This window comes from Sapajus apella, unplaced genomic scaffold (genome assembly GCF_009761245.1).
Source record: "Sapajus apella isolate SASKATOON/1434 unplaced genomic scaffold, GSC_monkey_1.0 scaffold1016, whole genome shotgun sequence".
Classification (NCBI taxonomy): domain Eukaryota; kingdom Metazoa; phylum Chordata; class Mammalia; order Primates; family Cebidae; genus Sapajus; species Sapajus apella.
In genome coordinates, this window is record NW_022437942.1 from 13,963 (window position 1) to 20,548 (window position 6,586).

The 6,586-nt window shown below is 43.2% G+C and overlaps 1 long non-coding RNA gene across 1 annotated transcript; it reads right to left on the reverse strand.

Moving 5' to 3' along the window:
• Positions 1-444: 444 nt before the first annotated feature.
• Positions 445-5,190, reverse strand: LOC116546522. Its single transcript, XR_004266747.1, has 2 exons — positions 4,152-5,190; positions 445-2,088 (listed from the first exon to the last, which is right to left on the reverse strand). It is a non-coding gene; the product is annotated as an uncharacterized LOC116546522 (long non-coding RNA).
• Between the last annotated feature and the right edge of the window lie 1,396 nt (positions 5,191-6,586).

A 6,586-nucleotide genomic window follows, 5' to 3' on the forward strand; every position in this document is an offset into this window, starting at 1 on the left:
AATTTGGCTAGGGCTGGGTGTGGTGGCTCACACCTGTAACCCCAGCATTTTGGGAAGCCGAGGCAGGTGGGTTACCTGAGGTCAGGGGTTTGAGACTAGCCTGGCCAGCATGGTGACACCCCATCTCTACTAAAAATACAAAAATTAGCGGGGTATGGTGGCAGGCACCTGTAATCTCAGCTACTCTGGAGGCTAAGGCAGGAGAATCACTTGAACCCGGGAAGCAGAGGTTCCAGTGAACCGAGATCGTGCCATTGCACTCCAGCCTGGGTGACAAGTGCAAAACCACGTCAAAAAAAAAAAAAAAAAAAATCTTGGCTGGGTGGGGTGGCAGGTGCCTTATCCCAGCTACTAGGGAGGCTGAGGCAGGAGAATCACTTGAACCTTGGAAGCGGAGGTTGTAGTGAGCTGAGCTCACGCCAGAAACAGAGAACCAAGCTTGTCTTTAAAGTTACTGATCATGGGATGTTGATTTTTCACTGCTTCCTATTAATCTTCAGCTGAACACAAGTAAACCTTCTCAGGTGTGTCTTACCTTCTTATTGTTCCCTCTCTTATACTCTACTCAATGAAACCTTTCTCTTGAGGGTCACTTTGCTTTCTATATTATACCAGTGTTAACTGACATGGACATATAAGAACTTTTCACACTTCAAATCAGAGCAGTGATTCTCTCTCCTTTTCTTTCCGAGTCAATCATCCAGTCACCTCATGGACAGTTCGGATGTTGAAGTTTTTTTGATTATGTACCTTTTGATAGATTTGCATAAAAAGAAATGTGAAGTTGTCTTTTTACTACCTTTTCATTTATCAAGAGGAGACCTTTGTTGGGAGGCAGTTTGGGAGAACACAACACTTCTAATTTGAATGAAACGAAATCTATTTTCAATGAAAAAAAAAAAGTTCTGTCTCAAAAAAAAATAAAGTTAAAAGAAATGTATGGGGGAATTGATATATCACTTAGACAGGCACACATAAAGAGAAAATAGTAAAAAGTTAGTGAGGATATAAACTGATTTTGCTTATGGATATTTGCACTGAAATATGCAATCAGGAAAAATCCATTTTTCTTCGAACAGCAACAATCTTTCAACTGTAAATGTGTCATAGTATGCAACAAGTCCAGGGCATTTTTCTAGCTGAGAAGGTGGATGGGTAACCTGCAATGCAATAAGGCATTTTTTATGGCTTTGGGGTTGTTTTTTAAATCAATTTTGGAATGCCAGAACCTTGACATAATCTTTGCATTATACATAACCGTTATGGTGTTTACCCCAGGTTCCCCATCTAGAAAGGAATTTTAAAAAGTTAGTAACAGGACTACAGGATAATTTAAAGATTGGCAAACAAAACTTGTTAAGCGTTGAATCTGAAGAAAAGCATGGTGAGGGATGACTTCACAACTGGCAAGCCAGAGGCAAAACCAGTGCACAGACTCTGCTGGCAAAATGCAAAGGTTGGAATCCCATCCCACCACTTGGTAGAATTCTAGCTTTTGAACTAAAATAAAGATTAAATGTATCACTGGGTTACTATTTAAGAAAACATAGTATTATTTGTAATATAAGATAATTAACTACCAAACAAGTAGTTGTAGAAATGTCTGACTATAACCTTGGGCAAGTAATTTAATCTCAAGGACCCTCTATTTCATCACCTGTAAAATGAGAATGGTAATAGTACCTACCTCATAGGATTGCCACTGAGGAGTAAACAAGTTATAATTTGCAGTGCACAAAAGCAGTATATATGTGTTAGCTACTATTATTAAGTTTATGAAGAACTAAGGTCTTATAAATACAATAATACACAGATATTTTTTACTCAAAAATTGAGAATGGGGCAAGAGGAAACAAACACACATATAGCATTAAGCATGTGCTGGTTAGAGAGAAGGCAGACTCTCTCGATAGAGAAATTACTAAATGCTGGCAAAGGTTATCTACAGAGGTTACCACATTACTGCTGAAGATTTATTTTAAAAAACAGGATCAATTTTTATCTACCTGGGATGATGTAAGTGGGATATTGACTGGAGTTGCAGGATAAACTAGAGGTCCTTTCAAGGTCTCTTCCCATCCAAAGAATCTACGATTAACCAGGAAAACATTTAATTATGTACAACCTAATAAATCTAAAAATATTAACTTAATAGCTTTTGCTTAGCAAATAAGATTATAACCAAAATAAAGTTAAGTTGGGTAGAACTGTACTTGATGAAAATATTAAAATAAAACTTAATCATTGGAGTCCTTATTGATAAAGAGTATTATCTGAATTTTTAAAAAACCATTTTTAGTTTTAAAAAAAGCAACTGAGAAATAACCATTGACAATGAGACTCAGTGGTTTAGCACACTAAGGCCATTGCATACAGAAACAAAAGGCAGGACTCAGACTCTTTCCCTTGGTTGATCTTATAGTTTATATTTTCTTCTTTACCAATATCAAATAAGTCTATAATCATTTATGTAAAGATATTGAGCATAAAACAATTACAATCACATTATAAACATGGCAATACCATACAGAGTACATCCTACTACTAACACCAGCCCAAACACATCTATAAAGAGAATATGCACACCATCTCACTGAAACAAGTTCCTCATATCAAAGTTACTCTTCATCTTGAAAGTGAACATTATCAAACTAATCCTTTTTAAATGTAGAGGCAAATATAGTAATTTTTATAAAGATCCTCTGTTAAATTGCTAAATACATCTAGTCACCTTGAAGACTTGCTTAATACAATCCAGGACACAAACCATAAACTAAATACTATGCCACTAACACAGTAGCTGAATGCAGAAAGAGTTTTCTAAATTATTCATACACATTAATAACCATTGTTGCTCATATCCACAAATCAAAATCTAATCTTTGTTAACTATTACAAATATCAAAAGCCTAATCTTTGCTATTTATACAGAAACACCAACAAAAGAATGGCAATCCAAAATTTATGCAACTTTAAAATAAAAGTATCTTTGTGCATCTGAGTGTACACAATGAAATAACCCCAATCAAGATTCTCAACAACAGTTTGCATTTTTCCCTAGGTAAATTACATGCTATCTTTTGGTACCATCAAATGCAAAACAAATATTCATTCATATTCTTAGCTAAATGTAAAAGCTTCTGAATAAAATCATTAAAACAAAATGCTAAGTTAAGAATAACCAAAATTTTGCCCCAAATTTCTTATCTTCTTTTTCATTTCTAATGGTGTCTTAAAAATCAAAAGCTTCTAGAAAATTAATATAATCTGGCCTTCTTTATTCATAACCATAAAACACGAAAGGCAGTGGAGCTGTCCAAAGACTCAGCATGCAATATTATAGAGCTGTTTTGCCATCAAAATTACTCATAAATTCATTATTTACCCTAAAACATAAGTCTGCCACTCTAAAATCCTCCACTACTCTACAATTCTCCCTTTCTTTATTCCATTTTGTTAAATGGGTGAGTTACCAACTACAGCATGAAACGTCCCACACAAAGCTAAAGGCAGCTCAGGAACTCAAAGCCCTCAGCTCTGATTTAAATCTCTCCCCCAGTAAACTTCTTGGTTGGTTATTTGCCTTTCTCTGAAATGATTTCTCAATATTCTCCAGCCACTGAAAACAATAAGCAGAAACCTGGTTGATTAATCAAAACAAACAGATTTTCACCTTTCTATCCCAACAACAGCGCGTTCTCCATTGAAAATGAAAATGAAATGCTGTCCGTAAAACACAGCCCAGCACTTGTCAGGTACAACACTCCTACAACACCAAAACTATCACATCACATGGGTACACGCTAAACAAACACACACTTTCCCCCCATTATCACAACACTAGTGAAATGCAGAGGTTTTCAACACCCAGAGTTTATGCTTTATTATCCATACAAAAATCAAATCAAAATGAGTTTCATTTCTTCAAAGTAGACAAGAAAATCAAATCAAAAGCAATGAAAGGTGGAAGCGGAATCAAGATTCCTTGAAGAGAGAAAGAGCTTTCTGGAATTTCCTACTTTTAGGGACAAAAGGATTCACAGTTCCAACACACAGTTCTCTTCTCAACAAAGAATTCCTTTCCTGCACCCCCCACCTCTGCCCTTACTTTTTTAGTCTTTACCCCCGTCTCTAGGTCCCCTTTCACTCACCATGGTTCCTCCTCTTCTGCACCAAAGGTTCTCTTACACTTGATCTTTCACTACAACATTTGTGCCCTGACCCTTGCAGACCTTCCGGAGCAACTACCTACAACACTCACATACTCACATTCAATTCCCACCCCTGTGCAGTCTACCCCCGTTCTACATCCATCAGGACTCCCCCAGCTTCCCTTAGCCCCCTTCTCTTCCCTTACTCCCCATCACATCCTTTAAATCCTGGGACCCATCTCTTCCTGCTCCTCTCACCGTCTGCTTTTAGCCCTGTCTCTTCACCTCACTGCTTTCACCTTGGATCTTGCTGAACCTCTTCAATTAACGTAATTCCCCAGTTATTCTTGTCCCAGACGGCCATCACTTCTTACACCCTAACTCTAGTCTCCTTTCAGCTCCTCTGGTCCTAGAATTGTTCCACAGACGCCCATCTCTTATCTGTTTCCTTTCGCCCTCCCACCACTCTTATTCCTGACTCCACCTGGTTCCAGTCCAGGTCTCATTTGCCCTCCCTCACTTTACAGAATTTACACCCATTGCCCACCCACTAACCCATTCCTTTCTCAGAACCTCAGCAGCAGTTCCGACCACACCGCTGGTCCTAGTCCTTCAGCTCATCTCGCTCCGCACTAGTTCACACCCTTGTCACGTCTGGCTCTTAATCACTCTCTCTTCCCTACTCCCAACTATTACCCCAGCTCTGCCCCTCCTTGTCTTCCACTTCCAACTCCTACCCCGGTATCTCTCACCCCAACACCACCCCCTACGAAGCTTTCCCCTTCAAACCCCCGCTCTTACACCTAATCCCAGGATCCCTTTTCCCAGCCCTAATCTCATTCCTTGCCCGGCTTCCTTAACGCCCACCCTGGCTTTTGCCTCCTTCCTACCTCCTGGGCTGGCTTTTTCTCACTCCTGCTCTCCCTGGCTTCTAACCCTTTCTCCCCTTAATCCTCCTCATCTCATTCTCAACCCGGTTCTCCCCATCGCCCCCAAGCCTTTCTTCCTCTCTCCCTTCAAGGCTTTTCCCCCGACCCAGTCGTCGCCCACCCCGCCAAAAAAAAAGCGCCGGCGCGCCCCGATTCCCGGCTCTCTCCTCCCGCCGCCCCCGCCCCGGGCGCCCCCAGCCCGCCGGCGCCGCGGTCCCGCCCCCTGCCGCCGCTCCTCCCGCCCGCAAGGCGCGCGCTGCCTTTGTCGCCCCTCACCCGGTGTGTGAGGATTTTGCTTCTTTAAAGGGGAGGGCTAGTGAGCCAGAGACTGCTGTCCCCGCCTCCGAGTCTTAGAATGGGCTCCCTGACCGTCGCGGCCTCCCCGGTCCCGGTCCCCCTACCCCTGGAGATACCCACTTTGCTGCCTCCCCACCTCCTCCGTCCCCTCCCCTGGCCCCCTCTATTTACCGCCATCATCAGCACGCGCGAGCTGTCACCAGGGCGCGAGACAACCGAAGTCGGCCCCGCCCCCTGCCCGCCTATTGGCCTGCCCGCCGGAGCCCCGCCCCTCAGGCCCTGCATTGCGCCAACGGCGCAGCGCTGGGCCGCGACCCCGGCACTGGCACCCTTTCCGAGGGTTCGCGCCGCAGGCGCAAAGTTTAGGGTCAGCCACAAACGCGCGGCCGATTTGAGCCTGGCGTAAGAGGCAGCGGCGTAGGGAGACGTTGTGAATGGCTGGTCGAAGTTTGGTTGAAGCACAAGAGGGTAAATAAGAAGGTTTCCAGACAAAGAGACTCTTAAAGGTACAGACTCTATGTCTGTTCCCTCCTCCTTAAAGGGCCAGAGACGCTCCAGAGTCCATCTCCGCCCCCTTCTTCCTAGAGAACTGTAAAGGCATTTTACACGGGTTTCCTGTACTCTTTTGGGTTCACCTTTAAAACACCTCTCCCCTCCGCGAAGGACAAAGGCTTTCTCACTATCCCGTGCATATGGTTTGTTCTGTTAAAAGACGTTATTTCTGTGTTGTTCCTAAAGCAGCAGCCCGCAAACTGTGGGGTTTCCGGAGGCAGCGTTTGCAAAAGTTACTGTTGGGTCCCAGGCGGGCGAGCACGTGTCTGGCTTTTGCCACAGATGACCCAAGAGAGATTCAGCTGTTTTATGGAAATCCCCCCCAAGGAAGAGGATCGCTGCCGGAACTGAAGAAGGTCAGCAGACTGTGGGGCTTGGGAAATAAACCAGACTGAGTTGGTAGTGGTCCTAAGGACTTATTTCTAGAAGGATGAGGATGGACACCATTGGAAAACATAACAGCCCTTGCGGGATGGTTTGGTGGGTGGGGGCGGTGGAAATGGGTGTCACCCAAAATAAGATCAACAGTTTCAACACCCAACACATAGCTAAAAAGACTTACCTTTAATTATAAGGACACGTGAAAGAAACAGACATTAGCTACAGTAGTGGCTCAAGTTTACACACCTGTAAATAGGAGAACTAGGTAAGCACAAA